The following is a 10,927-nucleotide window of genomic DNA, read 5'->3' on the forward strand; positions in this document are numbered from 1 at the left end:
CCTCTTAGACGGTGGCGCCGTCTCTCAGGCCGGGAGATTTGTTACGGTGAAGGAGATGCTCAGAGGGGGTTGGTGGTCGTTTTCATACTAGAAACTGTCCCACATTCCCCTTAGTGCAGGAGAATGGAAAACCACAGAAAACTATTCTCAAGACAGTCGACGGTTGGGGCCAGCTTTGAGGTCCAGCTCCTGTCCCGTCTCCCGATTGCAGAGGCGTTGAGCCACGGTAGAGCCGTGGCCCTCCTCTCCTCGGTTGGCCGGTCAGAGTACAGAGTTGTTGGACCACGGACCAGCCGTGGCTACTTATGGTCCGAGACCAATTCTGCATCTACCAGCAGGTGCATCAGACGCAATCAACCTGATAAATCTGCGGTTGCTGATCATAATTTAATACATCGTAATGATGTCATGTTCCAAGGAGTGGATGTTCTTGTCCGTATAAAAAAATCGCCCCATAATCAACAGGGAGGTGGTTGAAATACGTAAATACTCCGATAATTTCAACCGCTATACAGGCTACAAACTCAGTAAATCATGGCTACGTATTATCAGAACCATCAGAATGTGATACTTAACTGCTGCCATTCGTTGTTAGGATACCAGTTTAAGTTTTATGTTACCTTTTCATAGCAACCATTGATGCATCGTGTTTCAGTTTTATACTTTCGAAACGAGCGGTGAGTGTGTTTATATAGCTTATTTGGCATAATCCCAAAAATATTACATCATGAGTAGTTACACGGGCCGTGAAAGGGTAAATGATAAATTTAAATCTGTTCTAGAGTCCTACGGCCCCGAAAACGTATGTAACAGTGATCAGAGTTGGCAAATAGAGTAGAGACAATACGCGACACTCAGCGAGATATCGAGGGACAGCTATTACATCTCTCTCCAGCGGTTAGACCTGAGAACTACTGATTCTGTCATAAGAGCACGTGTATTTGTGTGTGAAGTTTTTTCTGGTGTTATTTATGCGTTTTCAGTGAGTTGAAACAATTAAATAGCAGCGTGTGCCATTTCTTGATATCTCCTCTCAACATGAGGGGAAAGGTATGTGCTGTGTTTGGTTGCAGTAACTATGCAGTAGAGAAGAATGCGCGGTCTTTCTTTCGCTACCCTCGTGACAAGAAAATGTAAGTAATATTGTGTTTACATAGATAGTCTTCCAGTGACAAAGAGATTTTTATAGTACTTCATAATCTTCTGACCTTATCGACCCATATTTTAACTGGCTTAAAATATAATACGCATATGTTATTGTATAGTGCAGCAGTTAACCTTCAATACCGATGTGTTGTTGTGGGTGTGATCTGTGGGTTTTGAAATGTCACAGAAGTGATTTGGATAAGGTGTACAAGAAAGGAGGGACATTACGCTTATATAAGAATTATAATATCTGTTCAGATCATTTCCAGGCCAGCGACTTTAAAAATCCTCGACTATACAGCCAAGGGTATGTTACATTTTTACTCTAATTGTACGTAAATATTCCTCAAAGCATCACTATTGACAACATTTTCATACTTTTCTTTCTTTTATCCCTCTTCTCAGATGTAGACTTTCTTTCTGTTAGTACGTTTCATATTAAGAGGAAAATTGTCCAGGTTTTAAATGTTAATTCATAGCATCATGTGCCGATATTTTTATTGACAAGTGTCTTAATGTGATGATACAATTTTTTTTAAACGAAAAAAAAATCGAACCGTAAAAGTTCAGGCAGGAATGCTAAAACAAAAAACGTAATGCATAAATGAAAGATCAACCCATTTCACATCTTGTTTATATGTCTAATTTCAGTCTTTAAATAATAATCTTTCAAATAATTATTCATTAATTTATCAAGGATTGCTTTAGCAACCTCGAAGTTAATATCTCAACAATACTTTCTTTCTAAACGTAATTTATTTATCCATTTTCGTATATGCATTTCCATTGATATTTGAATTTAACGCGACTTTTCAGGTCAATTCACTAGGAGCGCCACCGTCGAATTGTCTCCCATTTTAACAAGGCTAAGACCGTAAGTGTCGCGTATTGTCTCTACTGTATTTGGAGTGGGTTCGGCCTGGATATGTGTACGGGAAGGACATTGCCTTAAAGGGAAAAAATCAGTTACTACCGCAGTGCAATTTGTGGTGTCCACCACACACAGTTACACCACAATGCCGCCAGTTACAGCAAGTGGCCAAATTATGGGGCCTTTATGCATCACTTTACGAGAGTCGAAAGGTGTGTTTTCGCATGAGAACATTCACATTCGTGGCACTAAATCGGGAAAAATGAGATCTATGCAGGTGAACGAATGATTAAATGGCGTATTCAAGAAAAATACACCGCCGGGTAAAGTTCTACTCCTTCTGGACACAAATCTGTACAAAATGACGATACCGTAGAACCGTACATCTGTCAACCACTAGATGAATACGGGTTTCGAATATGGGAAGGCTTTTATCTGACAGTGCCCGATTATTGAATTTGGATATCGTTTTGGTGCAAAGAGACATCGTCTTGAAAATTCAGTCTCTGATGTACCACCGACTGTTGTCTCCTCGTTATCGTTCCATGTGGCAATACGCCTGGTACCGGAGCCAATACTTGTCCAAATATCTGGGAGCTTTTGAAAATTCTGTGCAATAATGTTTTGGCAGCGGTAACTTAGAATGTTCCACTTGCTGTTATTCTCCCTTCCTTACGTGTCGTTGACGTACAGCCGCTTTGTGCTTTCTACATTTCTATTACGGCAATCATTTTTGTAAAAACTATGTAAGGAAGGGTGTACTCTGACCGAAGGAAGGTCCGAACCTCCGCAGAGGTGGCAACAGCGCGTGGCAACCTATCCAGATCTTGACCACGCTCAATGTTGCTTAACTTCGGAAATATCACGAAATCCGGTGTTTCAACATGGGTAGGGCCGTATAAGGACTAAATTGCATTCGTGTGTAACGTCCCGTGTTATACTGATTAATCTTTATTTTCACAGTCTTATTCTATTGCATTCATTGACCCACAATCGAATCTGGAATTAAATTATTCCTCTTAAAGCCACTACATAATATTCGCGACGTGCTACGCGATTACTAACGTAATAACAAATAAGATCAGTGGTGCGGTCCCTCGGAGAATGAACCCAGCACGCACTGCTGTCCTACGTACCCACGCGCGCCAATTCAAACATGCGAAATTCGACGCTTTCTGAAGGTCGCATAAGTTAATTACCGAAAAAAATGTTTTGGGCGTTGTGTTATTCTTGGCTTATTGAACGCGCCTGGATAATTTACGAGCTGGCCCCGCGGTGTAGAGGTAATTTGCCGGCCAGATCAGGGATTTTTACTTGCATCTGAAGGCTGGTTCGAGATCCACTCAGCCTGCGTGACTACATTTGAGGAGCTATCTGACGGTGAAGACGGCGGCGCCGGTCTAGAGAGCCAAGAAATTTTTTTTTTGCTAGTGGCTTTACGTCGCACCGACACAGATAGATTTTATGGTGATGATGGGATACGAAAGGGCTAGGAGTAGGAAGGAAGCGACCGTGGTCCCAGGTACAGTCCCAGCATTTGCCTGGCGTGTAAATTGGAAACTACGGAAAACCATATCTTCATGGCTGCTGACAGTGGGATTCGAACCCACTATTTCCCGGTTGCAAGCTCACAGCTGCGCGCCCCTAACCGTAAGGCGAATTCATCCGGTAGAGCCAAGAATAATGGCCTAGAGGATCCGTCGTGCTGACCACACGACTCCTCGTAAACTGCAGGCCTTCGGAATGAGCAGCGGTCGCTTGGTAGGCCATGGCCCTTCGGAGCTGTTGCGCCATGGGGTTTTGTTATTTCATTTTGGAAAATTTACGACAGATCCGTGACTCCCCGGTACGTGCCCTTCCCTTATCAGTCCGGTCAGATATTTGAAGCCTCGTGTTGGTAAATATTTAGCGAAATACCGTGCAACGATTACTCATACAACGATAATCACGATAAATATTCCGGTCCCTGTATTCATTCCATTAATTCAAGGTAAAGCTCAATTTAACGCCACTCTCATTAACGAAATATCTCTATTACTATTGGTTCTTCAGACCCCGCTGTCATGCTTTCGTCCCGGAACTACGACAATACCAACCTTCAAAGAATCAGGAAAACATGTCGCCGTCATTTGAAGAGCACAAATCTGAATGAACCATCGTTACATCCGACAGGAGTTATAGCGTCTTTTAAAGCAGTCAGGAATTTTCTGTAGAGTTTTGGCTCTTTTCCTGAGAATCTTTTCGAAACTCTTGTTGCAATAAGACCTTTGTGTGTGTGTGTGTCTGTAAGGAATATGAAACAGACTGTGATTTCCGATGTTTGGAGTAGTGTTGAGCAGTACTAACAACAATATAATGTGGGTGAATATTGTAGAGAGATAATTGAAGATGAAGTAAGCTATTCTAGTATTAAATTAGTAGTATAATATACGGGTTCTGCCGCCACCTCCACCTCAGGCTCCCAGTGGCCACCTCCACCTCCACCTCAGCCAGAGGCCTCCCAGTGGCCACCTCCACCTCCACCTCAGCCAGAGGCCTCCCAGTGGCCACCTCCACCTCCACCTCAGCCAGAGGCCTCCCAGATGCCTCCTCCACCTCCCGCGGGAAATTTGAATTTGTAAACAAAGCCACGTGCTTTTTGACAGCTGTCATCGACAACAACGCATCGCAAACCTCAGTACTGCCATCTTGACGGGGGTAAACCTCACTAGTGCCAACTTAACCTCACTAGCGTGAGGTAAACAAAGCCACGTGCTTTTTGACAGCCACGTGCTTTTTGACAGATTTGTAAACAAAGCCACGTGCTTTTTGACAGCTCGCATCAACAACAACGCATCGCAAACCTCAGTACTACCATCTTGACGGGCCTAAACCTTAGTGGTACCAACTTAACCTAACTAGCATGAGGTAAACAAAGCCACGTGCTTTTTGACAGCCACGTGCTTTTTTGACAGCTGTCATCCGCCATCTTTAAACTACAGAGCCCCGTGCTGCCCTCTTTCGTCACCTGTCATCGGCAGTGCTGCCATCTTGACGGGCCTAAACCTTAGTGCCACCAACTTAACCTCACTAGCTCGAGATAAACAAATCCACGTGCTTTTTGACAGCTACGTGCTTTTTTGATAGCTGTCATCCGCCATCTTTGAGCACAGTGCTGCCCTCTTTAGCTACTTACCTTTGAAATGTGGTGGCGGATAATTTGAAAAATGCTTTTCGACAAGCAGCCATCTTTAATCCAGAGAGAACAGTGCTGCCCTCTATGTGGTGGCGGCAAATTGAAAAATTCCACGTGCTCTTGTTTGAAAACAAACTCACGTGCTTTTTTGACAGCTGTCATCTGCCATCTTTAATCTATAGAGCACAGTGCTGCCCTCTTTAGTTTGAAATGTGGTGGCGGTAAATTCCACGTGCTCTTGTTTGGAAACAAAGCCACATGCAGCTGTCATCCGCCATCTTTAATCAACAGAGCACCGTGCTGCTATCATGCGGGCAATTTCATCACCTATCACCCGCCATCTTTAATCTACAGAACACCGTGCTGCCCTCTTTATGGCTACTACCTTAAGCATGTAGTAGCGGGCAATTTGAAAAGTTCTGTTAGCTATCATCCACCATCTTTAATCAAGAGAGCACCGTGCTGCCATCTTTAGTTGAAATGTGGTGGCGGCAAATTCCACGTGCTCTTGTTTGGAAACAAAGCCATGTGCTTTCTTGACAGCTGTCATCCGCCATCTTTAATCAACAGAGCACCGTGCTGCTATCATGCGGGCAATTTCATCACCTATCACCCGCCATCTTTAATCTACAGAACACCGTGCTGCCCTCTTTATGGCTACTACCTTAAGCATGTAGTAGCGGGCAATTTGAAAAGTTCTGTTAGCTATCATCCACCATCTTTAATCAAGAGAGCACCGTGCTGCCATCTTTAGCTAGATACCTTTGAAATGTGGTGGCGGCAAATTGAAAAATTCCACGTGCTCTTGTTTGGAAACAAACTCACGTGCTTTTTTGACAGCTACCATCCGCCATCTTTAATCAACAGAGCATAGTGCTGCCCTCTTTAGTTTGAAATGTGGTGGCGGCAAATTCCACATGCTCTTGTTTGGTAAACATAGCCACGTGCTTTTTTGACAGCTATCATCCGCCATCTTTAATCCAGAGAGCACCGTGCTGCCCTCTTTAGATGTAAATTCGTCACCTGTCATCCGCAGTGCTGCCATCTTTAGCTAGATACCTTTGAAATGTGGTGGCGGATAATTTAAAAAGAAAAATTCTACAGCAGCCCTCTCTCGACGCTAATTGCATAAGATGGCGGCTATACATGACTCCTTAAGGGTGCTTACGCAAGATGGCTGCTATACACAGGTTCTTATGAGACGCCCTTGGGATGCTTGCGCAAGATGGTGGTTATACAAGGCTCCTTATGAGACACCCTAGTGATGCTTGCGCAAGATGGCGGTTGCTCTTATGAGGCGGCTTAAGGGTCCTTGCACAAGATGGCTAGAGACACCCTAAGGATGCTTGCGCAAGATGGCGGACACAAGATGGCGGCTATACACGTCTCCTTATGAGACGCCTTAAGGGTGCTTGCGCAAGATGGCTGCTGCTCTTAGCTTAGAGGCTAACGTGTCGTGCTAGTTCGATTCATTAAATTTAGGGCTTAAATGCAAAATGTTAAATATCTCGAAAGCAGTGCATCGTAGAGCAAAACGGACAAAATTTTTCTACCCAATACCTCGGTTCGCAGTACGAGGATCAAGTAAAATATAGTCTAATGATGAGATCAACGGTTCGGTTCCTACTTAGGCCCTTTGGCATTCGCTCTGTTTTAGCTTGTATTGAAGCAAGTATTCGTAACATGATCAGGTTTAGCTATGGTAGAGAGTATAACGTGCCGTGCAGGTTCGATTCATTAAATTTGGGGCTTAAATGCAAAATGTTAAATATCTCGAAAACGGATAAAATTTTTCTACCTGATACCTAGGTTTGTAGTATCAGGAACATGAAAAAAAACATAGTCTAATGATGAGATCGACGGTTCGATCCTTACTTAGGCCCTTTGGCATTGGCAGCTATCTAATTCTACAAGATTGTGACTATACATAGCTTCTTATGAGACAGCTTAAGAGCGCTTGCACAAGATGGCTGCTGCTCTTATGAGACGCCCTATGGGTGCTTGCGGGAGGTAGCAGCGACAAGACGGTGACTATACACAGCTGCTTATGATACGACCTAGAGGTGCTCACACAAGATGGTGGCTGCTCTGATGAAGAAAGTTAGCTTTGCATCGTGCAGGTATCTTTACAGCACTAAACCTCATACCTTTGAAATGTGGTGGCAGGTAATTTGAAAAATTCGACGTGCTTTTTCTTCACAGCAGCTATCTTTAAACAATAGCGGCTATACATAAGCTGTTAAGGCCTCCTCTTATGTCAAGGCATAGCTCTATCGAACAAGTTTAAACCTGCATCGGGATAGCTAGAGTAAGCATGTGCTGCAGTGATGACGTCATTATGCATGTTTAGACTTGCAAATCACTAAAGAAACATAACAAGACTAGAATCGAACACCGCACTCTATGCCGTTAACTTTATCATGTGATCGGAACATTGATTGAAGTGTTTAGAACACTAAATAAGTGATCAAGACTATAATAGAGCACTGTACTCGATACAACATGTGTTTAGAACATGTCAGGGGATACCTTTGTTCTAAGAAGATTAGATTACCGCACATTCCTTGGCTAAAGGGCTAATGGGCTAAAGGGCTAATGGGCTAAAGGGCTAAAGGGCTAAAGGGCTAATGGGCTAATGGGCTAAAGGGCTAGGGCGCCTCTCCTCTCTTTATCCGGGCTTGAGACCGGCTCTACAACTAGAGGCGGAGTTAACACCCTAAGGAAGGGAGAATGTTGGGAAATAATCTATACGAATATAGCTACTCGATCGACTATATACTACAGATGGATGACTTAGGTGAGGGTAAGCGCTTACTTAATAATACCTACACGACGTAATTCATACTCTATTTCAAAAATATCTTCTTTGTACTGTGTGTAACCAGCATCATGATAGGCTCTTAGCAGTTGTAAACGTTTTACGAGTACGTTGGGGTCTTTACAGTAGCTTATATCTACATAGGGTAACAGAGGCTTGTTGTGAACTTTGAGTCTATATGCAGACAGTTGATGTGCAGGGACTTGTTTTGATGTAATACGTGCTTCAGCAGTAGCGTTTCTAGGTACAAACATAACTTGTTTCGATAGCGATGAAGCGTTGAAATTTCCTTCTTCTTTACCTTGCATCTCTTCTTGAGATGTTTGCACTTCGACAGAACGTGTAGTAGGCCTAGGAAATGAAGTAATATCATCAAGCTGTATTGGCAATGAATTTTCTTCTTCTACTTTCCCTTTACTACTGTTTTGATCAACATCATTATCCTTATTATCATAATCATGATCTTGCCTCTCTTTATCTTGAAGTTTGTGCTCAGTAACAGAACTTGCAGCAGGCCTAGACAGCAAGGGAGAATTAAAAATCTCTCGCAGAGGTGTACTTTTTAAACATAAATCAGTGTTCGCTGGAATATGGTTGAGCTCTTTGTATTTTGTTCCCGATGAAGCTACATTACACGCGGCTTCATGACGTTGAGCGTTGTATGCGTTCTTGAACTCTCTTCTACAATGTTTGCATTGAAAAATCGTCCTACATGATATCTCATGACGTCTCCTGTGATAGCTTCGGGAAAACGCTTTTCCACACTCTTCGCAAATATACCTAGAAATAGGTTTTTCCATGACGGACTTTTATCTTCTGCTAACAGATTCTTCTTTAAATCCACTCGACATTTGTTACTCTCTACTTCGATGATGCGAACAGCTTAGCGATTAATAGTAAACTAACACAAAAGCGTATAACCAAGGTAGCAACAGTAAGGTTTAAGCCCATCAAGATGGCAAGAGTGAGGTTAGCGACGTTCTGCTGTTGGATTTTAAATTCCGCGCTGTAACATGCATAAGGTGGCAGCCTTGAGGTTTACTGCCGTAAAGATAGCAGCAGTGAGGTTAGCGACGCTCTATTGTCCTTCAAAGTGAGGTTAGGGTTCGTCAAGAAGACAGCTGTCAAAAAAGCACGTGGCTATGTTTACCAAACAAGAGCACGTGGTCGTGACGTCACGGTCACGTAGTATGCTGCTTCAGCATGCAATGTTCAATGTCTACACCTACGTAGTAAACACTCTGCTATGTTAACAAAATTTTTACTCACAACTATTTTTTATGCTTTAAGTTCGTGCACATAGGTTATGTTAAGATAGCAGCACACGTACAAGCGATGGTCACATGCTCTAGTAGAAGATGCATGCATTATCAAAAGGTGATACGTACACGCTTTTAAACCTTGCTATTCTTACTGCTACTATGTTCGCAAGATTTTCAAAGATCGCTATTCTTTATCCTTTAAGTTCATTCGCATAGGTCATGCTAAAGTAGCAGAGCAAACACATGCGAACGTTGTACATTCTAGCGGGATGTGTTTAGTACGATAGTTGATGCATGCAAAATCGATAGGTGTTGTGTACACGCTTTGAAACTTAACTATTCTTCGTGCTTTAAATCCGTGCACATAGTTTATGCTAAGATAGCAGCACACTCTAGCGGGAGAAGTTTAGTACTCTAGTTGATGCATGTATAATCGATAGGCAATGCGTACACGCTTTTGAAACATTGCTATTCTTACTGCTGCTGCTATGTTCACAAGATTTTTATACATCGCTATTCTTTATGCTTTAAGTTCATGCGTATAAGTTATACTAAGTTAGCAGCATACTTATAAGGTTGTTGCACGCTCTAGTGGAAAAAGTTTAGTAAGAAAGACGATGCATGCAAATCGATAGGTGATGTGTACATGCTTTGAACTTGGGTATTTTTGTGCTTTAACTTCGTGCACATAGGTTATGTTAAGATTGCAGCACAATCTAACACAAGAAGTTTAGTACGATATTTGATGCGTGCAAAATTGACTGGTGTTGTGTACACGCTATTCTTTGTGCTTTAAGTTCACGCACATAGGTAGCAGCACACAATTGCGAACGTTGTACACTCTAGCGGTAGAAGTTTAATACGATAGTCGATGCATGCAAAATTGATAGGTGATGTGTACACGCTTTGGAGCATAGCTATTCTTTGTGCTTTAACTTTATACACATACGTTAGCAATACACATATGCGATCGTTGTACACTCTGGCGGTAAAAAATAGTTGATGCATGCAAAATGAGTAGGTGATGTGTACACGCTGTTAAACATCGTTATTTTTTGTGCTTTAAGTTCGTGCGTATAGGCTATGCTAAGATAGGAGTACAATCTAGCGGAAGAAGTTCAGGGTGATCTGTACACGCTTTGAAACATGATTATTCTTTGTACTTTAAGTTCATGCACATAGGTTATGCTAAGATAGCAGCACAATCTAGAGGTAGAAGTTTAGTACGAGAGTCGATGCTTGCAAAATCGATAAGTAATATGTACACGCTTTGAAACATGGCTATTCTTTGTACTTTAAGTTCATGGGTATAGGTTATGCTAAGATAGCAGCGCAATCTAGCGCAAGAAGTTTAGTACGAGACTCGATGAATGCGAAATCGATAGGTGATGTGTACACGCTTTGAAACATGGCTATTCTTTGTACTTTAAGTTCATGGGTATAGGTTATGCTAAGATACCAGCACAATCTACCTGAAGAAGTTCAGTACGAGATTCGATACATGCAAAATCGATAGTTGATGCGTACACGCTTTGAAACATGACTATTCATTGTACTTTAAGGTCATGCGTATAGGTTATGCTAAGATAGCAGCACGATCTAGCGGAAGAAGTTTAGTACGAGAGTCGATGCATGTAAAATCGATAGGTGATGTC

This window comes from Anabrus simplex, chromosome 5 (genome assembly GCF_040414725.1).
Source record: "Anabrus simplex isolate iqAnaSimp1 chromosome 5, ASM4041472v1, whole genome shotgun sequence".
NCBI lineage: Eukaryota > Metazoa > Arthropoda > Insecta > Orthoptera > Tettigoniidae > Anabrus > Anabrus simplex.